This window comes from Oncorhynchus gorbuscha, linkage group LG07, assembly GCF_021184085.1.
Source record: "Oncorhynchus gorbuscha isolate QuinsamMale2020 ecotype Even-year linkage group LG07, OgorEven_v1.0, whole genome shotgun sequence".
Taxonomy (NCBI): Eukaryota; Metazoa; Chordata; class Actinopteri; order Salmoniformes; family Salmonidae; genus Oncorhynchus; species Oncorhynchus gorbuscha.
Window position 1 is genome coordinate 47,983,200 of NC_060179.1, and position 27,733 is coordinate 48,010,932.

Genomic DNA, 27,733 nt, shown 5'->3' on the forward strand with positions numbered 1-27,733 from the left:
ACTATCATATATGTCAGAGCAGGCCCATAATTCACAGCGCCTTTAGTTTAAAACATAATAAAAACGTAAAACACATAGTTACGTTCTAGCTGCGGGTCCAGGTCGGACATTATGTGAAGGCCTATGTGAGGCGACCCCGAATCCCGAGTTTCGGCTCGATAGGTCCTTCGGTGCCCGAGTAAAACCCTAATTGGTGCTGAAAATCCACTTTTTTCCATGCCTTGCTATGGGGTCCTTGAATGAGCTATCGGACCGAAACGTTGGGGTCCGTCTCTATGGGCCGAGCCGGTTTCAATGCACCTAGTCTTGTGTCTCTGAGACTTTTCTAAATGTCGCCATTTTCGTAATGGTCAAAATGAATTGAAGTCATTGCAAATGTACGAGGCTATTTCTCGGTCCGAGAACCTTCTAGAGCCACCTAACTCACCACGCACTATCGACCCGAGGTCTAGAACAGGTTTCTAAAGTTTCGAACTCTAGGTCTGACGGTTCTTTTTTAGCTCGAACAAAGCTAACTATTGGAGGCACTGTCTGTCTCTACAAACCCCAATACGTCCCTCCTTCCAAGTTGTGTGTCTGTGTGATTTAGTTTTCCTTTGAAATTTTATGGGAAAAATGACTGATTTACAGTTCATGGGGGTTGCCTAATCACACATATGAAGTTTTGGACAGATCTGACTTTTTTAACCCCTTGAAACAGCCCCTGAGACACCAATTAAGGCACTTCCGGTTGGCACAGGAAGCTATAAGTCAAGACATATCCTCACTGGACTATGCTTTTACAGAATCCTGAGTTTTAAGTCCTTACGTTAAGAATTGACTGATTTACACAGGGTTGAATGCACTGTCTATCAAACTGCAGGCAGGTAATGGAAAAACACTTTTAGGGTGATTTTAACCACTTCCGGTTGGTCCAGGAAGCTTAGAATCAACACAGGTAGACCTCATACTGGCCTGATGGACTGTTATCAAAGACAGGCTCATACGGCATTCATAACCCATATAGACTTCAGGTTGAATTTAGGGGTGCAGGCAATGTATTCCTATGGGGAGAGAAGTCAATGCAAACTCTTTGAAGTAAACACCTTCTTTTAACTATTAAGGGTTAATGCCACACGGTCAACGTTAGGCTTGCACGGATCGGAAGGACATTAGGAACATACCTGAGGTCGAATTGTGCTTCTCACCCTAACGGTTCTCTCACTGTCACCCAAAAGCAAATGACGTTGTGGGGCAGGCTTCATTTTGGGCCTACTATTCTAATGGTCGCTGCGCTTAGACCGAGCGAGCTACGGTCAAGCGGGATATCTCGTTGAACTCGGCACGGCCTAGACATTATGTTTATGCCATTGCCTGCTCTCTGTGTCTTTGATAACCGCACTTTTTCACTCCATCCTTGCTGTGTGTGCGTGTGAGAGCTTTTCTTTGACATCTGCTGGGAGAAATGACTGATTTACAGTTTAGGAGGGTTACCTGGTCACACATATGAAGTTTTGGAGAGATGTGACTTTTCTAACCCTTGAAAACAGACAGTGTGACCCAATTAAAGGCACTTCCGGTTGGCACAGGAAGCTATAAGTAAACACATGTCTTGATTGACATAAACACTTACAGAATCCTGAGTTTTAAGTCTTTAAGTTAAGAATTTACTGATCTATGATCTACACAGTGTTGAATGCAGTCATTTTCACCTTTGAAGGTTATGTACATCAAAACTCCTTTTGGGTCAATCTGACCACTTCCGGTTGCTCCAGGAAGCTTAGAATCGACACAGGTAGACCTCATAGTGGTCTGATGGACTGTTATAGAAGACAGGTTCATAAGGCATTCATAACCCACATAGGCTTCAGGTTGAATTTAGAGGTGCAGGCAATGTATTCCTATGGGGAGAGAAGTCAACGCAAACTCTTTGATGTAAACACCTTCTTTTAACTGTTAAGGGTTAATGCCACAGGGTCAAGGTTAGGCTTGCACGGATCGGGAGGACATTAGGAACGTACCTGAGGTCGAATTGTGCTTCTCACCCTAACGGTTCTCTCACTGTCACCCAAAAGCAAATGACATTGAGGGCCAGGCTTCATTTTGGTTCTGCTTTTTTTCAAGGTCACTGCACTCAGAGCGAGCTACGGTAAAGCGGGGCGTCTCATTGAACTCGGCACAGTCTGGAGACTATGGTGATGCCATTTTTTGTGTTGATTTCAGAATGCCATTTTGGTGATGGTCCCTCTCCGTTTAAACATATTGCAAATGTACAAAAGTCAACTAGCAAGTCAGTGTCCATCAGTCAATTAGATGTCATCTTGACACCAAACTGATACCAATTAACACCAAACCCACTTTTTCCAACTCATTTAGAAGCCAACTATCATATATGTCAGAGCAGGCCCATAATTCACAGCGCCTTTAGTTTAAAACATAATAAAAACGTAAAACACATAGTTACGTTCTAGCTGCGGGTCCAGGTCGGACATTATGTGAAGGCCTATGTGAGGCGACCCCGAATCCCGAGTTTCGGCTCGATAGGTCCTTCGGTGCCCGAGTAAAACCCTAATTGGTGCTGAAAATCCACTTTTTCCATGCCTTGCTATGGGGTCCTTGAATGAGCTATCGGACCGAAACGTTGGGGTCCGTCTCTATGGGCCGAGCCGGTTTCAATGCACCTAGTCTTGTGTCTCTGAGACTTTTCTAAATGTCGCCATTTTCGTAATGGTCAAAATGAATTGAAGTCATTGCAAATGTACGAGGCTATTTCTCGGTCCGAGAACCTTCTAGAGCCACCTAACTCACCACGCACTATCGACCCGAGGTCTAGAACAGGTTTCTAAAGTTTCGGAACTCTAGGTCTGACGGTTCTTTTTTAGCTCGAACAAAGCTAACTATTGGAGGCACTGTCTGTCTCTACAAACCCCAATACGTCCCTCCTTCCAAGTTGTGTGTCTGTGTGATTTAGTTTTCCTTTGAAATTTTATGGGAAAAATGACTGATTTACAGTTCATGGGGGTTGCCTAATCACACATATGAAGTTTTGGACAGATCTGACTTTTTTAACCCCTTGAAACAGCCCCTGAGACACCAATTAAGGCACTTCCGGTTGGCACAGGAAGCTATAAGTCAAGACATATCCTCACTGGACTATGCTTTTACAGAATCCTGAGTTTTAAGTCCTTACGTTAAGAATTGACTGATTTACACAGGGTTGAATGCACTGTCTATCAAACTGCAGGCAGGTAATGGAAAAACACTTTTAGGGTGATTTTAACCACTTCCGGTTGGTCCAGGAAGCTTAGAATCAACACGGGTAGACCTCATACTGGCCTGATGGACTGTTATCAAAGACAGGCTCATACGGCATTCATAACCCATATAGACTTCAGGTTGAATTTAGGGGTGCAGGCAATGTATTCCTATGGGGAGAGAAGTCAATGCAAACTCTTTGAAGTAAACACCTTCTTTTAACTATTAAGGGTTAATGCCACACGGTCAACGTTAGGCTTGCACGGATCGGAAGGACATTAGGAACGTACCTGAGGTCGAATTGTGCTTCTCACCCTAACGGTTCTCTCACTGTCACCCAAAAGCAAATGACGTTGTGGGGCAGGCTTCATTTTGGGCCTACTATTCTAATGGTCGCTGCGCTTAGACCGAGCGAGCTACGGTCAAGCGGGATATCTCGTTGAACTCGGCACGGCCTAGACATTATGTTTATGCCATTGCCTGCTCTCTGTGTCTTTGATAACCGCACTTTTTCACTCCATCCTTGCTGTGTGTGCGTGTGAGAGCTTTTCTTTGACATCTGCTGGGAGAAATGACTGATTTACAGTTTAGGAGGGTTACCTGGTCACACATATGAAGTTTTGGAGAGATGTGACTTTTCTAACCCTTGAAAACAGACAGTGTGACCCAATTAAAGGCACTTCCGGTTGGCACAGGAAGCTATAAGTAAACACATGTCTTGATTGACATAAACACTTACAGAATCCTGAGTTTTAAGTCTTTAAGTTAAGAATTTACTGATCTATGATCTACACAGTGTTGAATGCAGTCATTTTCACCTTTGAAGGTTATGTACATCAAAACTCCTTTTGGGTCAATCTGACCACTTCCGGTTGCTCCAGGAAGCTTAGAATCGACACAGGTAGACCTCATAGTGGTCTGATGGACTGTCATAGAAGACAGGTTCATAAGGCATTCATAACCCACATAGGCTTCAGGTTGAATTTAGAGGTGCAGGCAATGTATTCCTATGGGGAGAGAAGTCAATGCAAACTCTTTGATGTAAACACCTTCTTTTAACTGTTAAGGGTTAATGCCACAGGGTCAAGGTTAGGCTTGCACGGATCGAGAGGACATTAGGAACGTACCTGAGGTCGAATTGTGCTTCTCACCCTAACGGTTCTCTCACTGTCACCCAAAAGCAAATGACATTGAGGGCCAGGCTTCATTTTGGTTCTGCTTTTTTCAAGGTCACTGCACTCAGAGCGAGCTACGGTCAAGCGGGCGTCTCGTTGAACTCGGCACAGTCTGGAGAATATGGTGATGCCATTTTTTGTGTTGATTTCAGAATGCCATTTTGGTGATGGTCCCTCTCCGTTTAAACATATTGCAAATGTACAAAAGTCAACTAGCAAGTCAGTGTCCATCAGTCAATTAGATGTCATCTTGACACCAAACTGATACCAATTGACACCAAACCCACTTTTTCCAACTAATTTAGAAGCCAACTATCATATATGTCAGAGCAGGCCCATAATTCACAGCGCCTTTAGTTTAAAACATAATAAAAACGTAAAACACATAGTTACGTTCTAGCTGCGGGTCCAGGTCGGACATTATGTGAAGGCCTATGTGAGGCGACCCCGAATCCCGAGTTTCGGCTCGATAGGTCCTTCGGTGCCCGAGTAAAACCCTAATTGGTGCTGAAAATCCACTTTTTTCCATGCCTTGCTATGGGGTCCTTGAATGAGCTATCGGACCAAACGTTGGGGTCCGTCTCTATGGGCCGAGCCGGTTTCAATGCACCTAGTCTTGTGTCTCTGAGACTTTTCTAAATGTCGCCATTTTCGTAATGGTCAAAATGAATTGAAGTCATTGCAAATGTACGAGGCTATTTCTCGGTCCGAGAACCTTCTAGAGCCACCTAACTCACCACGCACTATCGACCCGAGGTCTAGAACAGGTTTCTAAAGTTTCGGAACTCTAGGTCTGACGGTTCTTTTTTAGCTCGAACAAAGCTAACTATTGGAGGCACTGTCTGTCTCTACAAACCCCAATACGTCCCTCCTTCCAAGTGGTGTGTCTGTGTGATTTAGTTTTCCTTTGAAATTTTATGGGAAAAATGACTGATTTACAGTTCATGGGGGTTGCCTAATCACACATATGAAGTTTTGGACAGATCTGACTTTTTTAACCCCTTGAAACAGCCCCTGAGACACCAATTAAGGCACTTCCGGTTGGCACAGGAAGCTATAAGTCAAGACATATCCTCACTGGACTATGCTTTTACAGAATCCTGAGTTTTAAGTCCTTACGTTAAGAATTGACTGATTTACACAGGGTTGAATGCACTGTCTATCAAACTGCAGGCAGGTAATGGAAAAACACTTTTAGGGTGATTTTAACCACTTCCGGTTGGTCCAGGAAGCTTAGAATCAACACAGGTAGACCACATACTGGCCTGATGGACTGTTATCAAAGACAGGCTCATACGGCATTCATAACCCATATAGACTTCAGGTTGAATTTAGGGGTGCAGGCAATGTATTCCTATGGGGAGAGAAGTCAATGCAAACTCTTTGAAGTAAACACCTTCTTTTAACTATTAAGGGTTAATGCCACACGGTCAAGGTTAGGCTTGCACGGATCGGAAGGACATTAGGAACGTACCTGAGGTCGAATTGTGCTTCTCACCCTAACGGTTCTCTCACTGTCACCCAAAAGCAAATGACGTTGTGGGGCAGGCTTCATTTTGGGCCTACTATTCTAATGGTCGCTGCGCTTAGACCGAGCGAGCTACGGTCAAGCGGGATATCTCGTTGAACTCGGCACGGCCTAGACATTATGTTTATGCCATTGCCTGCTCTCTGTGTCTTTGATAACCGCACTTTTTCACTCCATCCTTGCTGTGTGTGCGTGTGAGAGCTTTTCTTTGACATCTGCTGGGAGAAATGACTGATTTACAGTTTAGGAGGGTTACCTGGTCACACATATGAAGTTTTGGAGAGATGTGACTTTTCTAACCCTTGAAAACAGACAGTGTGACCCAATTAAAGGCACTTCCGGTTGGCACAGGAAGCTATAAGTAAACACATGTCTTGATTGACATAAACACTTACAGAATCCTGAGTTTTAAGTCTTTAAGTTAAGAATTGACTGATCTATGATCTACACAGTGTTGAATGCAGTCATTTTCACCTTTGAAGGTTATGTACATCAAAACTCCTTTTGGGTCAATCTGACCACTTCCGGTTGCTCCAGGAAGCTTAGAATCGACACAGGTAGACCTCATAGTGGTCTGATGGACTGTTATAGAAGACAGGTTCATAAGGCATTCATAACCCACATAGGCTTCAGGTTGAATTTAGAGGTGCAGGCAATGTATTCCTATGGGGAGAGAAGTCAACGCAAACTCTTTGATGTAAACACCTTCTTTTAACTGTTAAGGGTTAATGCCACAGGGTCAAGGTTAGGCTTGCACGGATCGGGAGGACATTAGGAACGTACCTGAGGTCGAATTGTGCTTCTCACCCTAACGGTTCTCTCACTGTCACCCAAAAGCAAATGACATTGAGGGCCAGGCTTCATTTTGGTTCTGCTTTTTTTCAAGGTCACTGCACTCAGAGCGAGCTACGGTAAAGCGGGGCGTCTCATTGAACTCGGCACAGTCTGGAGACTATGGTGATGCCATTTTTTGTGTTGATTTCAGAATGCCATTTTGGTGATGGTCCCTCTCCGTTTAAACATATTGCAAATGTACAAAAGTCAACTAGCAAGTCAGTGTCCATCAGTCAATTAGATGTCATCTTGACACCAAACTGATACCAATTAACACCAAACCCACTTTTTCCAACTCATTTAGAAGCCAACTATCATATATGTCAGAGCAGGCCCATAATTCACAGCGCCTTTAGTTTAAAACATAATAAAAACGTAAAACACATAGTTACGTTCTAGCTGCGGGTCCAGGTCGGACATTATGTGAAGGCCTATGTGAGGCGACCCCGAATCCCGAGTTTCGGCTCGATAGGTCCTTCGGTGCCCGAGTAAAACCCTAATTGGTGCTGAAAATCCACTTTTTTCCATGCCTTGCTATGGGGTCCTTGAATGAGCTATCGGACCGAAACGTTGGGGTCCGTCTCTATGGGCCGAGCCGGTTTCAATGCACCTAGTCTTGTGTCTCTGAGACTTTTCTAAATGTCGCCATTTTCGTAATGGTCAAAATGAATTGAAGTCATTGCAAATGTACGAGGCTATTTCTCGGTCCGAGAACCTTCTAGAGCCACCTAACTCACCACGCACTATCGACCCGAGGTCTAGAACAGGTTTCTAAAGTTTCGAACTCTAGGTCTGACGGTTCTTTTTTAGCTCGAACAAAGCTAACTATTGGAGGCACTGTCTGTCTCTACAAACCCCAATACGTCCCTCCTTCCAAGTTGTGTGTCTGTGTGATTTAGTTTTCCTTTGAAATTTTATGGGAAAAATGACTGATTTACAGTTCATGGGGGTTGCCTAATCACACATATGAAGTTTTGGACAGATCTGACTTTTTTAACCCCTTGAAACAGCCCCTGAGACACCAATTAAGGCACTTCCGGTTGGCACAGGAAGCTATAAGTCAAGACATATCCTCACTGGACTATGCTTTTACAGAATCCTGAGTTTTAAGTCCTTACGTTAAGAATTGACTGATTTACACAGGGTTGAATGCACTGTCTATCAAACTGCAGGCAGGTAAAGGAAAAACACTTTTAGGGTGATTTTAACCACTTCCGGTTGGTCCAGGAAGCTTAGAATCAACACAGGTAGACCTCATACTGGCCTGATGGACTGTTATCAAAGACAGGCTCATACGGCATTCATAACCCATATAGACTTCAGGTTGAATTTAGGGGTGCAGGCAATGTATTCCTATGGGGAGAGAAGTCAATGCAAACTCTTTGAAGTAAACACCTTCTTTTAACTATTAAGGGTTAATGCCACACGGTCAACGTTAGGCTTGCACGGATCGGAAGGACATTAGGAACGTACCTGAGGTCGAATTGTGCTTCTCACCCTAACGGTTCTCTCACTGTCACCCAAAAGCAAATGACGTTGTGGGGCAGGCTTCATTTTGGGCCTACTATTCTAATGGTCGCTGCGCTTAGACCGAGCGAGCTACGGTCAAGCGGGATATCTCGTTGAACTCGGCACGGCCTAGACATTATGTTTATGCCATTGCCTGCTCTCTGTGTCTTTGATAACCGCACTTTTCACTCCATCCTTGCTATGTGTGCGTGTGAGAGCTTTTCTTTGACATCTGCTGGGAGAAATGACTGATTTACAGTTTAGGAGGGTTACCTGGTCACACATATGAAGTTTTGGAGAGATGTGACTTTTCTAACCCTTGAAAACAGACAGTGTGACCCAATTAAAGGCACTTCCGGTTGGCACAGGAAGCTATAAGTAAACACATGTCTTGATTGACATAAACACTTACAGAATCCTGAGTTTTAAGTCTTTAAGTTAAGAATTTACTGATCTATGATCTACACAGTGTTGAATGCAGTCATTTTCACCTTTGAAGGTTATGTACATCAAAACTCCTTTTGGGTCAATCTGACCACTTCCGGTTGCTCCAGGAAGCTTAGAATCGACACAGGTAGACCTCATAGTGGTCTGATGGACTGTCATAGAAGACAGGTTCATAAGGCATTCATAACCCACATAGGCTTCAGGTTGAATTTAGAGGTGCAGGCAATGTATTCCTATGGGGAGAGAAGTCAATGCAAACTCTTTGATGTAAACACCTTCTTTTAACTGTTAAGGGTTAATGCCACAGGGTCAAGGTTAGGCTTGCACGGATCGGGAGGACATTAGGAACGTACCTGAGGTCGAATTGTGCTTCTCACCCTAACGGTTCTCTCACTGTCACCCAAAAGCAAATGACATTGAGGGCCAGGCTTCATTTTGGTTCTGCTTTTTTTCAAGGTCACTGCACTCAGAGCGAGCTACGGTAAAGCGGGGCGTCTCATTGAACTCGGCACAGTCTGGAGACTATGGTGATGCCATTTTTTGTGTTGATTTCAGAATGCCATTTTGGTGATGGTCCCTCTCCGTTTAAACATATTGCAAATGTACAAAAGTCAACTAGCAAGTCAGTGTCCATCAGTCAATTAGATGTCATCTTGACACCAAACTGATACCAATTAACACCAAACCCACTTTTTCCAACTCATTTAGAAGCCAACTATCATATATGTCAGAGCAGGCCCATAATTCACAGCGCCTTTAGTTTAAAACATAATAAAAACGTAAAACACATAGTTACGTTCTAGCTGCGGGTCCAGGTCGGACATTATGTGAAGGCCTATGTGAGGCGACCCCGAATCCCGAGTTTCGGCTCGATAGGTCCTTCGGTGCCCGAGTAAAACCCTAATTGGTGCTGAAAATCCACTTTTTTCCATGCCTTGCTATGGGGTCCTTGAATGAGCTATCGGACCGAAACGTTGGGGTCCGTCTCTATGGGCCGAGCCGGTTTCAATGCACCTAGTCTTGTGTCTCTGAGACTTTTCTAAATGTCGCCATTTTCGTAATGGTCAAAATGAATTGAAGTCATTGCAAATGTACGAGGCTATTTCTCGGTCCGAGAACCTTCTAGAGCCACCTAACTCACCACGCACTATCGACCCGAGGTCTAGAACAGGTTTCTAAAGTTTCGGAACTCTAGGTCTGACGGTTCTTTTTTAGCTCGAACAAAGCTAACTATTGGAGGCACTGTCTGTCTCTACAAACCCCAATACGTCCCTCCTTCCAAGTTGTGTGTCTGTGTGATTTAGTTTTCCTTTGAAATTTTATGGGAAAAATGACTGATTTACAGTTCATGGGGGTTGCCTAATCACACATATGAAGTTTTGGACAGATCTGACTTTTTAACCCCTTGAAACAGCCCCTGAGACACCAATTAAGGCACTTCCGGTTGGCACAGGAAGCTATAAGTCAAGACATATCCTCACTGGACTATGCTTTTACAGAATCCTGAGTTTTAAGTCCTTACGTTAAGAATTGACTGATTTACACAGGGTTGAATGCACTGTCTATCAAACTGCAGGCAGGTAATGGAAAAACACTTTTAGGGTGATTTTAACCACTTCCGGTTGGTCCAGGAAGCTTAGAATCAACACAGGTAGACCTCATACTGGCCTGATGGACTGTTATCAAAGACAGGCTCATACGGCATTCATAACCCATATAGACTTCAGGTTGAATTTAGGGGTGCAGGCAATGTATTCCTATGGGGAGAGAAGTCAATGCAAACTCTTTGAAGTAAACACCTTCTTTTAACTATTAAGGGTTAATGCCACACGGTCAACGTTAGGCTTGCACGGATCGGAAGGACATTAGGAACGTACCTGAGGTCGAATTGTGCTTCTCACCCTAACGGTTCTCTCACTGTCACCCAAAAGCAAATGACGTTGTGGGGCAGGCTTCATTTTGGGCCTACTATTCTAATGGTCGCTGCGCTTAGACCGAGCGAGCTACGGTCAAGCGGGATATCTCGTTGAACTCGGCACGGCCTAGACATTATGTTTATGCCATTGCCTGCTCTCTGTGTCTTTGATAACCGCACTTTTTCACTCCATCCTTGCTGTGTGTGCGTGTGAGAGCTTTTCTTTGACATCTGCTGGGAGAAATGACTGATTTACAGTTTAGGAGGGTTACCTGGTCACACATATGAAGTTTTGGAGAGATGTGACTTTTCTAACCCTTGAAAACAGACAGTGTGACCCAATTAAAGGCACTTCCGGTTGGCACAGGAAGCTATAAGTAAACACATGTCTTGATTGACATAAACACTTACAGAATCCTGAGTTTTAAGTCTTTAAGTTAAGAATTTACTGATCTATGATCTACACAGTGTTGAATGCAGTCATTTTCACCTTTGAAGGTTATGTACATCAAAACTCCTTTTGGGTCAATCTGACCACTTCCGGTTGCTCCAGGAAGCTTAGAATCGACACAGGTAGACCTCATAGTGGTCTGATGGACTGTCATAGAAGACAGGTTCATAAGGCATTCATAACCCACATAGGCTTCAGGTTGAATTTAGAGGTGCAGGCAATGTATTCCTATGGGGAGAGAAGTCAATGCAAACTCTTTGATGTAAACACCTTCTTTTAACTGTTAAGGGTTAATGCCACAGGGTCAAGGTTAGGCTTGCACGGATCGGGAGGACATTAGGAACGTACCTGAGGTCGAATTGTGCTTCTCACCCTAACGGTTCTCTCACTGTCACCCAAAAGCAAATGACGTTGTGGGGCAGGCTTAATTTTGGGCCTACTATTCTAATGGTCGCTGCGCTTAGACCGAGCGAGCTACGGTCAAGCGGGATATCTCGTTGAACTCGGCACGGCCTAGAGATTATGTTTATGCCATTGCCTGCTCTCTGTGTCTTTGAGAACCGCACTTTTCACTCCATCCTTGCTGTGTGTGCGTGTGAGAGATTTTCTTTGACATCTGTTGGGAGAAATGACTGATTTACTGTTCATGAGGGTTACCTAGTCACACATATGAAGTTTTGTAAAGATCTGACCTTTTTAACCCATGGAAACTGCCACTGTGACACCATTAAAGGCACTTCCGGTTGGCACAGGAAGCTATAAATAAACTCATATCATGATTGGGGTATGCCTTTACAGAATCCTGAGTTTTAAGTCTTTACGTTAAGAACTGAGTTATTTACGGAGGGTTTAGTGAGTGTGTGTTATTTCAGAAAATCATAGAAAATCACAGAAATCTCGCAGAGCTCCGCAGCACACTTTAAAAAGATTCGTAAGAACACCCTGCAACTGGATCTGTAACCGTTGAAAAAAAAACACCTATCCGTGAACATCACCAATGTGTCGTTGTACGATTTCTCTTAAATGACGATAGATAAATGGCTGGTTCTTTTTTTATTGACACCGGAGGCTCCTTGACTTTGACGTGAAGTGGAAAAATAATTTCTCTATTTTCATTTTGGACCCTTAATCCCAGATAAATGGCCATAACTCAAAAACCGTTGAGGCCTAAACGCCATCTTGTTCGGGGCCAACTGCCCATTATGCCGCCCCTACGCTCACCGAGTTTCGGCTTCTAAATATTTTCAGTTTTCGAGATAAGGCCCCGTCGTGAATCGTGATGTTTTGTCCAATAGCAATATGATTGCTTATGCCCTCTTGTGGGAATTTCCGGGACATCGGAAAAATGACCTAAATCTTAATATTTTTGTAAAACGGAAACCGAATGTCCGACAAAGTTCATTTGATGACTTCCTGGTAGGTCCGGCCCTGCCGCTCGGCCCGACGCCGTCCGCGAATTTTACAAACGATTTCGGACGTCTAGTAAGGGACCGTACATTTGCAATATGGACTTTCTGACTAACCATACAGGTACTGCCGAAATCTTCCCTTAAGGTATGTACGGCAGGACCAAATCAGAGAGGTAGGTAGGAGCAAGCCCATGTAATGCTTTGTAGGTTAGCAGTAAAACCTTGAAATCAGCCCTTGCTTTGACAGGAAGCCAGTGTAGAGAGGCTAGCACTGGAGTAATATGATCACATTTTTTGGTTCTAGTCAGGATTCTAGCAGCCGTATTTAGCACTAAATGAAGTGTATTTAGTGCTTTATCCGGGTAGCTGGAAAATAGAGCATTGCAGTAGTCTAACCTAGAAGTGACAAAAGCATGGATTCATTTTTATGCATCATTTTTGGACAGAAAGTTTCTGATTTTTGCAATGTTACATAGATGGAAAAAAGCTGTCCTCGAAATGGTCTTGATATGTTCTTCAAAAGAGAGATCAGGGTCCAGAGTAACGCCGAGGTCCTTCACAGTTTTATTTGAGATGACTGTACAACCATTAAGATTAATTGTCAGATTCAACAGAAGATCTCTTTGTTTCTTGGGACCTAGAACAAGCATCTCTGTTTTGTCCGAGTTTAATAGTAGAAAGTTTGCAGCCATCCACTTCCTTATGTCTGAAACACATGCTTCTAGTGAGGGCAATTTTGGGGCTTCACCATGTTTCATTGAAATGTACAGCTGTGTGTCATCCGCATAGCAGTGAAAGTTTACATTATGTTTTCGAATAACATCCCCAAGAGGTAAAATATATAGTGAAAACAATAGTGGTCCTAAAACAGAACCTTGAGGAACACCGGAATTTACAGTTGATTTGTCAGAGGACAAACCATTCACAGAGACAAACTGATATCTTTCCGACAGATAAGATCTAAACCAGGCCAGAACATGTCCGTGTAGACCAATTTGGGTTTCCAATCTCTCCAAAAGAATGTGGTGATCGATGGTATCAAAAGCAGCACTAAGGTCTACGAGCACGAGGACAGATGCAGAGCCTCGATCCGATGCCATTAAAATGTCATTTACCACCTTCACAAATGCCGTCTCAGTGCTATGATGGGGTCTAAAACCAGACTGAAGCATTTCGTATACATTGTTTGTCTTCAGGAAGGCAGTGAGTTGCTGCGCAACAGCCTTCTCTAAAATATTTGAAAGGAATGGAAGATTCGATATAGGCCGATAGTTTTTTATATTTTCTGGGTCAAGGTTTGGCTTTTTCAAGAGAGGCTTTATTACTGCCACTTTTAGTGAGTTTGGTACACATCCAGTGGATAGAGAGCCGTTTATTATGTTCAACATAGGAGGGCCAAGCACAGGAAGCAGCTCTTTCAGTAGTTTAGTTGGAATAGGGTCCAGTATACAGCTTGAAGGTTTAGAGGCCATGATTATTTTCATCATTGTGTCAAGAGATATAGTACTAAAACACTTGAGCGTCTCTCTTGATCCTAGGTCCTGGCAGAGTTGTGCAGACTCAGGACAACTGAGGTTTGGAGGAATACGCAGGTTTGAAGAGGAGTCCGTAATTTGCTTTCTAATAATCATAATCTTTTCCTCAAAGAAGTTCATGAACTTGTCATCCTCTCTTGGGGAATGCTGCTTTTTAGTTAGCTTTGCCACAGTATCAAGAAGGAATTTCGGATTGTTCTTATTTTCCTCAATTAAGTTAGAAAAATAGGATGATCGAGCAGCAGTAAGGGCTCTTCGGTACTGCACGGTACCGTCCTTCCAAGCTAGTCGGAAGACTTCCAGTTTGGTGTGGCGCCATTTCCGTTCCAATTTTCTGGAAGCTTGCTTCAGAGCTCGGGTATTTTCTGTGTACCAGGGAGCTAGTTTCTTATGAGACATTTTTTTAGTTTTTAGGGGTGCAACAGCATCTAGGGTATTGCGCAAGGTTAAATTGAGGTCCTCAGTTAGGTGGTTAACGGATTTTTGTCCTCTGGCGTCCTTGGGTAGGCGGAGGGAGTCTGGAAGGGCATCAAGGAATCTTTGTGTTGTCTGTGAATTTATAGCACGACTTTTGATGTTCCTTGGTTGGGGTCTGAGCAGATTATTTGTTGCAATTGCAAACGTAATAAAATGGTGGTCCGATAGTCCAGGATTATGAGGAAAAACATTAAGATCCACAACATTTATTCCATGGGACAAAACTAGGTCCAGAGTATGACTGTGACAGTGAGTGGGTCCAGAGACATGTTGGACAAAACCCACTGAATCGATGATGGCTCCGAAAGCCTTTTGGAGTGGGTCTGTGGACTTTTCCATGTGAATATTAAAGTCACCAAAGATTAGAATATTATCTGCAATGACTACAAGGTCCGATAGGAATTCAGGGAACTCAGTGAGAAACGCTGTATATGGCCCAGGAGGCCTGTAAACAGTAGCTATAAAAAGTGATTGAGTAGGCTGCATAGATTTCATGACTAGAAGCTCAAAAGACGAAAACGTCATTTTTTTTTTTGTAAATTGAAATTTGCTATTGTAAATGTTAGCAACACCTCCGCCTTTGCGGGATGCACGGGGGATATGGTCACTAGTGTAGCCAGGAGGTGAGGCCTCATTTAACACAGTAAATTCATCAGGCTTAAGCCATGTTTCAGTCAGGCCAATCACATCAAGATTATGATCAGTGATTAGTTCATTGACTATAATTGCCTTTGAAGTAAGGGATCTAACATTAAGTAGCCCTATTTTGAGATGTGAGGTATCATGATCTCTTTCAGTAATGACAGGAATGGAGGTGGTCTTTATCCTAGTGAGATTGCTAAGGCGAACACCGCCATGTTTAGTTTTGCCCAACCTAGGTCGAGGCACAGACACGGTCTCAATGGTGATAGCTGAGCTGACTACAATGACTATGCTAGTGGCAGACTCCACTATGCTGGCAGGCTGGCTAATAGCCTGCTGCCTGGCCTGCACCCTATTTCATTGTGGAGCTAGAGCAGTTAGAGCCCTGTCTATGTTGGTAGATAAGATGAGAGCACCCCTCCAGCTAGGATGGAGTCCGTCACTCCTCAGCAGGTCAGACTTGGTCCTGTTTGTGGGTGAGTCCCAGAAAGAGGGCCAATTATCTACAAATTCTATCTTTTGGGAGGGGCAGAAAACAGTTTTCAACCAGCGATTGAGTTGTGAGACTCTGCTGTAGAGCTCATCACTCCCCCTAACTGGCAGGGGGCCAGAGACAATTACTCGATGCCGACACATCTTTCTAGCTGATATCCACGCAGAAGCTATGTTGCGCTTGGTGATCTCTGACTGTTTCATCCTAACATCGTTGGTGCCGACCTGGATAACAATATCTCTATACTCTCTACACTCGCCAGTTTTAGCTTTAGCCAGCACCATCTTCAGATTAGCCTTAACGTCGGTAGCCCTGCCCCCGGGTAAACAGTGTATGATCGCTGGATGATTCGCTTTAAGTCTAATACTGCGGGTAATGGAGTCGCCAATGACTAGAGTTTTCAATTTGTCAGAGCTAATGGTGGGAAGCTTCGGCGTCTCAGACCCCGTAACGGGAGGAGTAGAGACCAGAGAAGACACGGCCTCTGACACCGACCCACTGCTTAGGGGAAAACCGGTTGTAAGTTTCTGTCGGCTGAATGAGCGACACCGGTTGAGCTTTCCTACAGCATTTCCTTCCAGAAACCGTGAGAAAGTTGTCCGGCTGCGGGGACTGTGCCAGGGGATTTATACTACTATCTGTATTTACTGGTGGCTGTCATGCAGGTGAAAGAGGACCCAAAAGCGACTTGGCGAAAACAGAGTCTTTAATCCAGTAAAGTAAATACAATCAAAAAACACAACTTTCACTCGAAATGACGAGGACAAACTGGAGACTCGATCTTGAACAGCAGGTGAACAGCAGGTTGCCTCGGGAAGGCACTTGAACCAGACAGACTCAGACACCTGCTCACCACGCAGCATCTGAGGAAAACACGACACGACAGGGCGATACACAAACACAGCACGGTGAATTCTAGACAAGGAACCGACAGGGCAGAAACGAATAACAAGGAGAGAAATAGGGACTCTAATCAGGGAAAAAGATCGGGAACAGGTGTGGGAAGGCTAAATGATGATTAGGGGAATAGGAACAGCTGGGAGCAGGAACGGAACGATAGAGAGAAGAGAGAGCGAGAGAGTGAGAGAGGGAGGGGGAGAGAGAGGGATAGAAAGAGGGAAAGAACCTAATAAGACCAGCAGAGGGAAACGAATAGAATGGGAAGCACAGGGACAAGACAAGATAATAAATGACAAAACATGACAGTGGCACAGACGCTGTTTCATCCTTTCCTACACTGAAATTACCCTTGCCTAACGATTGCTTCTGAAGCTGGGCTTGCAGTACAGCTATCCTCGCCGTAAGGCGAGCACAGCGGCTGCAATTAGAAGGCATCATGTTAATGTTACTACTTAGCTTCGGCTGTTGGAGGTCCTGACGAATCGTGTCCAGATAAAGCGTCCGGAGTGAAAAAGTTGAGAAAAAAATAAATAAATATATGAACGGTAATTAAAAAGTGAAAACCGTAAAGTTGTCAGGTAGCAAAATAGGTTGGCAAAAAAAAAACGCACAGCAATTCGAAAACAAGCCTGTAAGTTGTGACCGGAAATGAAGTGTCAAGCGTCAAATACAGTGACAATGTCCGCTACCAAAACCTGCGGGCTCTTTGCCCCGACAAGAAAGAGCTTTTCTGTATATTCAATTTGCTGTATATTACTGTATAAGCACAATACGATAACCGATTGCACCACAGGATCCACTAACAATACTCTCACTGATCACGACATTTTCCACAAACGGAGCTGTACGATATTCGGACCAATACAAGATTACTATTGAGGTACCTGGCTAGCTCAGTCGGTAGAGCATGTGACTCTTAATCTCACGGTCGTGGGTTTGAGCCCCACGTCGGGTGATTATTTTCTCTCCCGAAGTACCAACTCAATTCGCGAACAGCCAACCGCTTGGATTTTCGAGCAGGCTGCATTGCTGATGTGTCAGGCATTGCTGGTAATGCAGAAGACAGTACATTTGAATGGTAGCTGTCCCTGCACTCTGACCTGTTATGTCAATGACATACCAATTACTTATGAAATAGATTGAATAAATGCTATTGTTCTGGACAAGATGTATAAAGGCAGAGGGTTCAAGAAAAGTACTTGCTCCTGGTGAGGCTTGAACTCACAACCTCGGCATTGCTTCATTGCATACTGCTGTATAAGTACCACGCGCTAACCGACTGTCCCACAGGAGCTATGCAGAGAACTCTTACTGACCACCATTTTTTGCACCAACATTTCTGTACGATATTCAGTCCAAGTCAGTACCTCAATTGATCTGCCTGGCAAGCTCAGACATTTGAGCATGAGCCTCTTAATCTCAGAATCGTAGGGTCGATACCACAAATGGGGTGATTCTTGTCTGGGCCTGAAATCGGGCCGAGGAGCCCTCACCTCTTTGCAAAACAGCCATTCACCTGGACTTTCTAGCAGGCTTGCCACCCTGCACTGCTGATGTGTCAGGCATAGCTGGTGATACAGAAGACTATGGATTTGAATCCTAGCTGTGCCTGTACTCTGACCTGTTATTTCAATGACATACCAATTAATTATGAAACGTCCTCCTAAGTGTATTGAATAAAAGCTCATTTTCTGGACAAGAAATAGACAGGGTTCAAGAAGAATACTTGCTCCTGGTGGTGCTTGAACTCACAACCTTGTCATCAATTTGCTGTATATTACTGTATAAGCATTCTCACGATAACCGGTATTCCACAGGATCCACTAACAACACTCTCACTGATCACTACATTTTCCACAAACAGAGCTGTACGATATTTGGACCAATACAAAATTAACATTGAGCTACCTGGCTAGCTCAGTAGGGTGGAGGTGATATGGTCCTGAGACTCTTAATCTCAAAGCACTTCATGATTCGGAAGTGACGTTGGGTGATTATTTTCTCTCCCGAGTACAAACTCACTTTCTTGGGAACAGACAACCGCTTGGCCCTTTCGAGCAGGCTGCATTGCTGATGTGTCAGGCATTGCTGGTAATGCAGAAGACTATACATTTGAATGGTAGCTGTCCCTGCACTCTGACCTGTTATGTCAATGACATACCAATTACTTATGAAATAGATTAAATAAATGCTATTTTTCTGGACAAGATATATAAAGGCAGAGGGTTCAAGAAAAGTACTTACTCCTGGTGAGGATCGAACTCACAACCTGGGCATTGCTTCATTGCATACTGCTGTATAAGTACCATGCGCTAACCGACTGCGCCACAGGAGCTATGCAGAGCACTCTTACTGACCACCATTTTTTGCACCAATGACTGGAGATTCTTTGTCTCTGTACTGAAGCAATGAAGGATGAAGAGTTTGTATTCGAGGAGGTTGTCGAGAGGAGTCGAGGAGATTAAAGTAGTGGATTCTGTACGATATTCAGTCCAAGTCAGTACCTCAATTGATCTGCCTGGCAAGCTCAGACATTTGAGCATGATCCTCTTAATCTCAGAATCGTAGGGTCGATACCACAAATGGGGTGATTCTTGTCTGGGCCGGAGCACCAACTCACTTTGCAAACAGCCATTCACCTGGACTTTCTAGCAGGCTTGCCACCCTGCATTGCTGATGTGTCAGGCATAGCTGGTGATACAGAAGACTATGGATTTGAATCTTAGCTGTGCCTGCACTCTGACCTGTTATTTCAATGACATACCAATTAATTATGAAACATCCTCCTAAGTGTATTGAATAAAAGCTCATTTTCTGGACAAGAAATAGACAGGGTTCAAGAAGAATACTTGCTCCTGGTGGGGCTTGAACTCACAACCTTGTCATCAATTTGCTGTATATTACTGTATAAGCACAATACGATAACCGATTGCACCACAGGATCCACTAACAACACTCTCACTGATCACTACATTTTCCACAAACAGAGCTGTACGATATTCAGACCAATACAAGATTACCATTGAGGTACCTGGCTAGCTCAGTCGGTAGAGCATGAGACTCTTAATCTCAGGGTCGTGGGTTTGAGCCCCATGTTGGGTGATTATTTTCTCTCCCGAAGTACCAACTCACTTCGCGAACAGCCAACCGCTTGGATTTTCGAGCAGGCTGCATTGCTGATGTGTCAGGCATTGCTGGTAATGCAGAAGACTATACATTTGAATGGTAGCTGTCCCTGCACTCTGACCTGTTATGTCAATGACATACCAATTACTTATGAAATAGATTGAATAAATGCTATTTTTCTGGACAAGATATATAAAGGCAGAGGGTTCAAGAAAAGTACTTGCTCCTGGTGAGGCTCAAACTCACAACCTCGGCATTGCTTCATTGCATACTGCTGTATAAGTACCACGCGCTAACCGACTGCGCCACAGGAGCTATGTGGAGCACTCTTACTGACTACCATTTTTTGCACCAACATATCTGTACGATATTCGGTCCAAGTCAGTACCTCAATTGATCTGCCTGGCAAGCTCAGACATTTGAGCATGAGCCTCTTAATCTCAGAATCGTAGGGTCGATACCACAAATGGGGTGATTCTTGTCTGGGCCGGAGCACCAACTCACTTTGCAAACAGCCATTCACCTGGACTTTCTAGCAGGCTTGCCACCCTGCATTGCTGATGTGTCAGGCATAGCTGGTGATACAGAAGACTATGGATTTGAATCCTAGCTGTGCCTGCACTCTGACCTGTTACTTCAATGACATACCAATTAATTATGAAACGTCCTCCTAAGTGTATTGAATAAAAGCTCATTTTCTGGACAAGAAATAGACAGGGTTCAAGAAGAATACTTGCTCCTGGTGGGGCTTGAACTCACAACCTTGTCATCAATTTGCTGTATATTACTGTATAAGCACAATACGATAACCGATTGCACCACAGGATCCACTAACAACACTCTCACTGATCACTACATTTTCCACAAACGGAGCTGTACGATATTTGGACCAATACAAAATTACCATTGAGGTACCTGGCTAGCTCAGTCGGTAGAGCATGAGACTCTTAATCTCAGGGTTGTGGGTTCGAGCCCCACGTTGGGTGATTATTTTCTCTCCCGAAGTACCAACTCACTTCGCGAACAGCCAACCGCTTGGATTTTCGAGCAGGCTGCATTGCTGATGTGTCAGGCATTGCTGGTAATGCAGAAGACTATACATTTGAATGGTAGCTGTCCCTGCACTCTGACCTGTTATGTCAATGACATACCAATTACTTATGAAATAGATTGAATAAATGCTATTTTTCTGGACAAGATATATAAAGGCAGAGGGTTCAAGAAAAGCACTTGCTCCTGGTGAGGCTCAAACTCACAACCTCGGCATTGCTTCGTTGCATACTGCTGTATAAGTACCACGCGCTAACCGACTGCGCCACAGGAGCTATGCAGAGCACTCTTACTGACCACCATTTTTTGCACCAATGACTGGAGATTCTGTTGAAGAAGCTTGGCCAATGAAGGATGAAGAGTGGAGTCGAGGAGGAGTCGATGAGGAGTTGAGTAGTGGATTCTGTACGATATTCAGTCCAAGTCAGTACCTCAATTGATCTGCCTGGCAAGCTCAGACATTTGAGCATGAGCCTCTTAATCTCAGAATCGTAGGGTCGATACCACAAATGGGGTGATTCTTGTCTGGGCCGGAGCACCAACTCACTTTGCAAACAGCCATTCACCTGGACTTTCTAGCAGGCTTGCCACCCTGCATTGCTGATGTGTCATGCATAGCTGGTGATACAGAAGACTATGGATTTGAATCCTAGCTGTGCCTGCACTCTGACCTGTTATTTCAATGACATACCAATTAATTATGAAACGTCCTCCTAAGTGTATTGAATAAAAGCTCATTTTCTGGACAAGAAATAGACAGGGTTCAAGAAGAATACTTGCTCCTGGTGGGGCTTGAACTCACAACCTTGGCTTTGCTTCGTTGCATACTGCTGTATAAGTACCACGCACTAACCGACTGCACCACAGGAGCTATGAAAAGCACTCTTACTGACCACAATATTTTGCCCCAACATATCTGTATGATATTCGGTCCAAGTCAGTACCTCAATTGACCTGCCTGGCAAGCTCAGACATTTGAGCATGAGCCTCTTAATCTCAGAATCGTAGGGTTTGATACCACAAATGGGGTGATTCTTGTCTGGGCCGGAGCAACAACTCAAAACAGCCATGCAAACAGCCATTCACCTGGACTTTCTAGCAGGCTTGCCACCCTGCATTGCTGATGTGTCAGGCATTGCTGGTAATACAGAAGACTATGGATTTGAATGGTAGCTGTGCCTGCACTCTGACCTGTTATTTCAATGACATACCAATTACTTATGAAATAGATTGAATAAATGCTCATTTTCTGGACAAGAAATACAGGCAGAGGGTTCAAGAAAATACTTGCTCCTGGTGAGGCTTGAACTCACAACCTTGTCATTGCAATTTGCTGTATATTGCTGTATAAGCACAACGCGCTAACCGACTGCACCACAGGATCCACTAACAACACTCTCACTGATCACTACATTTTCCACAAACGGAGCTGTACGATATTCGGTCCAATCAGATTACCATTGAGGTGCCTGGCTAGCTCAGTCGGTAGAGCATGAGACTCTTAATCTCAGGGTCTTGGGTTTGAGCCCCAAATTGGGTGATTATTTTCTGAGCAAGTACCAACTCACTTTGCAAACAGCCATTCACCTTGGATTTTCGAGCAGGCTGCATTGCTGATGTGTCAGGCATTGCTGGTAATGCAGAAGACTATACATTTGAATGGTAGCTGTCCCTGCACTCTGACCTGTTATGTCAATGACATACCAATTACTTATGAAATAGATTGAATAAATGCTATTTTTCTGGACAAGATATATAAAGGCAGAGGGTTCAAGAAAAGTACTTGCTCCTGGTGAGGCTTGAACTCACAACCTCGGCATTGCTTCATTGCATACTGCTGTATAAGTACCACGCGCTAACCGACTGTGCCACAGGAGCTATGCAGAGCACTCTTACTGACCACCATTTTTTGCACCAACATATCTGTACGATATTCGGTCCAAGTCAGTACCTCAATTGATCTGCCTGGCAAGCTCAGACATTTGAGCATGAGCCTCTTAATCTCAGAATCGTAGGGTCGATACCACAAATGGGGTGATTCTTGTCTGGGCCGGAGCACCAACTCACTGTGCAAACAGCCATTCACCTGGACTTTCTAGCATGCTTGCCACCCTGCATTGCTGATGTGTCATGCATAGCTGGTGATACAGAAGACTATGGATTTGAATCCTAGCTGTGCCTGCACTCTGACCTGTTATTTCAATGACATACCAATTAATTATGAAACGTCCTCCTAAGTGTATTGAATAAAAGCTCATTTTCTGGACAAGAAATAGACAGGGTTCAAGAAGAATACTTGCTCCTGGTGGGGCTTGAACTCACAACCTTGTCATCAATTTGCTGTATATTACTGTATAAGCACAATACGATAACCGATTGCACCACAGGATCCACTAACAACACTCTCACTGATCACTACATTTTCCACAAACAGAGCTGTACGATATTCGGACCAATCAGGATTACCATTGAGGTACCTGGCTAGCTCAGTCGGTAGAGCATGAGACTCTTAATCTCAGGGTCGTGGGTTCGAGCCCCACGTTGGGTGATTATTTTCACTCCCGAAGTACCAACTCACTTTGCAAACAGCCATTCACCTTGACTTTCGAGCAGGCTGCATTGCTGATGTGTCAGGCATTGCTGGTAATGCAGAAGACTATACATTTGAATGGTAGCTGTCCCTGCACTCTGACCTGTTATGTCAATGACATACCAATTACTTATGAAATAGATTGAATAAATGCTATTTTTCTGGACAAGATATATAAAGGCAGAGGGTTCAAGAAAAGCACTTGCTCCTGGTGAGGCTCGAACTCACAACCTCGGCATTGCTTCATTGCATACTGCTGTATAAGTACCACGCGCTAACCGACTGCGCCACAGGAGCTATGCAGAGCACTCTTACTGACCACCATTTTTTGCACCAACATATCTGTACGATATTCAGTCCAAGTCAGTACCTCAATTGATCTGCCTGGCAAGCTCAGACATTTGAGCATGAGCCTCTTAATCTCAGAATCGTAGGGTCGATACCACAAATGGGGTGATTCTTGTCTGGGCCGGAGCACCAACTCACTTTGCAAACAGCCATTCACCTGGACTTTCTAGCAGGCTTGCCACCCTGCATTGCTGATGTGTCATGCATAGCTGGTGATACAGAAGACTATGGATTTGAATCCTAGCTGTGCCTGCACTCTGACCTGTTATTTCAATGACATACCAATTAATTATGAAACGTCCTCCTAAGTGTATTGAATAAAAGCTCATTTTCTGGACAAGAAATAGACAGGGTTCAAGAAGAATACTTGCTCCTGGTGGGGCTTGAACTCACAACCTTGTCATCAATTTGCTGTATATTACTGTATAAGCACAATACGATAACCGATTGCACCACAGGATCCATTAACACACTCTCACTGATCACTACATTTTCCACAAACGGAGCTGTACGATATTCGGACCAATACAGGACTACCATTGAGGTACCTGGCTAGCTCAGTCGGTAGAGTATGAGACTCTTAATCTCAGGGTCGTGGGTTCGAGCCCCACGTTGGGTGATTATTTTCTCTCCCGAAGTACCAACTCACTTCGCAACAGCCAACACTTGGATTTTCGAGCAGGCTGCATTGCATTGATGTGTCAGGCATTGCTGGTAATGCAGAAGACTATACATTTGAATGGTAGCTGTCCCTGCACTCTGACCTGTTATGTCAATGACATACCAATTACTTATGAAATAGATTGAATAAATGCTATTTTTCTGGACAAGATATATAAAGGCAGAGGGTTCAAGAAAAGCACTTGCTCCTGGTGAGGCTCGAACTCACAACCTCGGCATTGCTTCATTGCATACTGCTGTATAAGTACCACGCGCTAACCGACTGCGCCACAGGAGCTATGCAGAGCACTCTTACTGACCACCATTTTTTGCACCAATGACTGGATTTTTGCACAATGATGAAGAGTGGAGTCTGTAGGAGTCGAGGAGGAGTCGAGTTCATTCTGTACGATATTCAGTCCAAGTCAGTACCTCAATTGATCTGCCTGGCAAGCCCTCAGACATTTGAGCATGAGCCTCTTAATCTCAGAATCGTAGGGTCGATACCACAAATGGGGTGATTCTTGTCTGGGCCGGAGCACCAACTCACTTTGCAAACAGCCATTCACCTGGACTTTCTAGCAGGCTTGCCACCCTGCATTGCTGATGTGTCAGGCATAGCTGGTGATACAGAAGACTATGGATTTGAATCCTAGCTGTGCCTGCACTCTGACCTGTTATTTCAATGACATACCAATTAATTATGAAACGTCCTCCTAAGTGTATTGAATAAAAGCTCATTTTCTGGACAAGAAATAGACAGGGTTCAAGAAGAATACTTGCTCCTGGTGGGGCTTGAACTCACAACCTTGTCATCAATTTGCTGTATATTACTGTATAAGCACAATACGATAACCGATTGCACCACAGGATCCACTAACAACACTCTCACTGATCACTACATTTTCCACAAACATAGCTGTACGATATTCAGGACCAATACAAGATTACCATTGAGGTACCTGGCTAGCTCAGTCGGTAGAGCATGAGACTCTTAATCTCAGGGTCGTGGGTTCGAGCCCCAAATGTTGGGTGATTATTTTCTCTCCCGAAGTACCAACTCACTTTGCAAACAGCCAACCGCTGGATTTTCGAGCAGGCTGCATTGCTGATGTGTCAGGCATTGCTGGTAATGCAGAAGACTATACATTTGAATGGTAGCTGTCCCTGCACTCTGACCTGTTATCTCAATGACATACCAATTACTTATGAAATAGATTGAATAAATGCTATTTTTCTGGACAAGATATATAAAGGCAGAGGGTTCAAGAAAAGCACTTGCTCCTGGTGAGGCTCGAACTCAAACCTCGGCATTGCTTCACTGCATACTGCTGTATAAGTACCACGCACTAACCGACTGCGCCACAGGAGCTATGCAAAGAACTCTTACTGACCACCAATTTTTGCACCAACATAGCTGTACGATATTCAGTCCAAGTCAGTACCTCAATTGATCTGCCTGGCAAGCTCAGACATTTGAGCATGAGCCTCTTAATCTCAGAATCGTAGGGTCGATACCACAAATGGGGTGATTCTTGTCTGGGCCGGAGCACCAACTCACTTTGCAAACAGCCATTCACCTGGACTTTCTAGCAGGCTTGCCACCCTGCATTGCTGATGTGTCAGGCATAGCTGGTGATACAGAAGACTATGGATTTGAATCCTAGCTGTGCCTGCACTCTGACCTGTTATCTCAATGACATACCAATTAATTATGAAACGTAAGTGTATTGAATAAAAGCTCATTTTCTGGACAAGAAATAGACAGGGTTCAAGAAGAATACTTGCTCCTGGTGGGGCTTGAACTCACAACCTTGTCATCAATTTGCTGTATATTGCTGTATAAGCACAATACGATAACCGATTGCACCACAGGATCCATGTAACAACACTCTCACTGATCACTACATTTTCCACAAACGGAGCTGTACGATATTCAGGACCAATACAAAATTACCATTGAGGTACCTGGCTAGCTCAGTCGGTAGAGCATGAGACTCTTAATCTCAGGGTCGTGGGTTCGAGCCCCAAATGGGGTGATTATTTTCTGAGCCGAAGTACCAACTCACTTTGCAAACAGCCATTCACCTGGATTTTCGAGCAGGCTGCATTGCTGATGTGTCAGGCATTGCTGGTAATGCAGAAGACTATACATTTGAATGGTAGCTGTCCCTGCACTCTGACCTGTTATCTCAATGACATACCAATTACTTATGAAATAGATTGAATAAATGCTATTTTTCTGGACAAGATATATAAAGGCAGAGGGTTCAAGAAAAGTACTTGCTCCTGGTGAGGCTCGAACTCACAACCTCGGCATTGCTTCACTGCATACTGCTGTATAAGTACCACGCGCTAACCGACTGCGCCACAGGAGCTATGCAAAGAACTCTTACTGACCACCATTTTTTGCACCAACATATCTGTACGATATTCAGTCCAAGTCAGTACCTCAATTGATCTGCCTGGCAAGCTCAGACATTTGAGCATGAGCCTCTTAATCTCAGAATCGTAGGGTCGATACCACAAATGGGGTGATTCTTGTCTGGGCCGGAGCACCAACTCACTTTGCAAACAGCCATTCACCTGGACTTTCTAGCAGGCTTGCCACCCTGCATTGCTGATGTGTCAGGCATAGCTGGTGATACAGAAGACTATGGATTTGAATCCTAGCTGTGCCTGCACTCTGACCTGTTATTCAATGACATACCAATTAATTATGAAACGTCCTCCTAAGTGTATTGAATAAAAGCTCATTTTCTGGACAAGAAATAGACAGGGTTCAAGAAAATACTTGCTCCTGGTGGGGCTTGAACTCACAACCTTGTCATCAATTTGCTGTATATTACTGTATAAGCACAATACGATAACCGATTGCACCACAGGATCCATGTAACAAACTCTCACTGATCACTACATTTTTGCAAACGGAGCTGTACGATATTCAGACCAATACAGTTACCATTGAGGTACCTGGCTAGCTCAGTCGGTAGAGCATGAGACTCTTAATCTCAGAATCGTGGGTTCGAGCCCCAAATGGGGTGATTATTTTCTGAGCCGAAGTACCAACTCACTTTGCAAACAGCCATTCACCTGGATTTTCGAGCAGGCTGCATTGCATTGCTGATGTCAGGCATTGCTGGTAATGCAGAAGACTATACATTTGAATGGTAGCTGTCCCTGCACTCTGACCTGTTATCTCAATGACATACCAACTACTTATGAAATAGATTGAATAAATGCTATTTTTCTGGACAAGATATATAAAGGCAGAGGGTTTAAGAAAAGCACTTGCTCCTGGTGAGGCTCGAACTCACAACCTCGGCATTGCTTCACTGAATACTGCTGTATAAGTACCACGCGCTAACCGACTGCGCCACAGGAGCCATGTAAAGAACTGTCACTGATCA

The 27,733-nt window shown here is 44.1% G+C and overlaps 10 non-coding genes across 10 annotated transcripts; all 10 read right to left on the minus strand.

The window, feature by feature from the left end:
• Positions 1–17,749: 17,749 nt before the first annotated feature.
• trnai-uau lies at positions 17,750–17,843 on the minus strand. Its single transcript has 2 exons — positions 17,806–17,843; positions 17,750–17,785 (listed from the first exon to the last, which is right to left on the minus strand). It is a non-coding gene; the product is annotated as a tRNA-Ile (tRNA).
• A 947-nt stretch (positions 17,844–18,790) lies between these two features.
• trnai-uau lies at positions 18,791–18,884 on the minus strand. Its single transcript has 2 exons — positions 18,847–18,884; positions 18,791–18,826 (listed from the first exon to the last, which is right to left on the minus strand). It is a non-coding gene; the product is annotated as a tRNA-Ile (tRNA).
• A 1,012-nt stretch (positions 18,885–19,896) lies between these two features.
• Positions 19,897–19,990, minus strand: trnai-uau. The gene is made up of 2 exons: positions 19,953–19,990; positions 19,897–19,932 (listed from the first exon to the last, which is right to left on the minus strand). It is a non-coding gene; the product is annotated as a tRNA-Ile (tRNA).
• Positions 19,991–20,906: 916 nt separating this feature from the next.
• On the minus strand, positions 20,907–21,000 carry trnai-uau. The gene is made up of 2 exons: positions 20,963–21,000; positions 20,907–20,942 (listed from the first exon to the last, which is right to left on the minus strand). It is a non-coding gene; the product is annotated as a tRNA-Ile (tRNA).
• A 1,509-nt stretch (positions 21,001–22,509) lies between these two features.
• Positions 22,510–22,603, minus strand: trnai-uau. Its single transcript has 2 exons — positions 22,566–22,603; positions 22,510–22,545 (listed from the first exon to the last, which is right to left on the minus strand). It is a non-coding gene; the product is annotated as a tRNA-Ile (tRNA).
• Positions 22,604–23,518: 915 nt separating this feature from the next.
• trnai-uau lies at positions 23,519–23,612 on the minus strand. Its single transcript has 2 exons — positions 23,575–23,612; positions 23,519–23,554 (listed from the first exon to the last, which is right to left on the minus strand). It is a non-coding gene; the product is annotated as a tRNA-Ile (tRNA).
• Positions 23,613–24,527: 915 nt separating this feature from the next.
• trnai-uau lies at positions 24,528–24,621 on the minus strand. Its single transcript has 2 exons — positions 24,584–24,621; positions 24,528–24,563 (listed from the first exon to the last, which is right to left on the minus strand). It is a non-coding gene; the product is annotated as a tRNA-Ile (tRNA).
• A 981-nt stretch (positions 24,622–25,602) lies between these two features.
• On the minus strand, positions 25,603–25,695 carry trnai-uau. The gene is made up of 2 exons: positions 25,658–25,695; positions 25,603–25,637 (listed from the first exon to the last, which is right to left on the minus strand). It is a non-coding gene; the product is annotated as a tRNA-Ile (tRNA).
• Positions 25,696–26,607: 912 nt separating this feature from the next.
• Positions 26,608–26,701, minus strand: trnai-uau. The gene is made up of 2 exons: positions 26,664–26,701; positions 26,608–26,643 (listed from the first exon to the last, which is right to left on the minus strand). It is a non-coding gene; the product is annotated as a tRNA-Ile (tRNA).
• Positions 26,702–27,615: 914 nt separating this feature from the next.
• Positions 27,616–27,709, minus strand: trnai-uau. The gene is made up of 2 exons: positions 27,672–27,709; positions 27,616–27,651 (listed from the first exon to the last, which is right to left on the minus strand). It is a non-coding gene; the product is annotated as a tRNA-Ile (tRNA).
• Between the last annotated feature and the right edge of the window lie 24 nt (positions 27,710–27,733).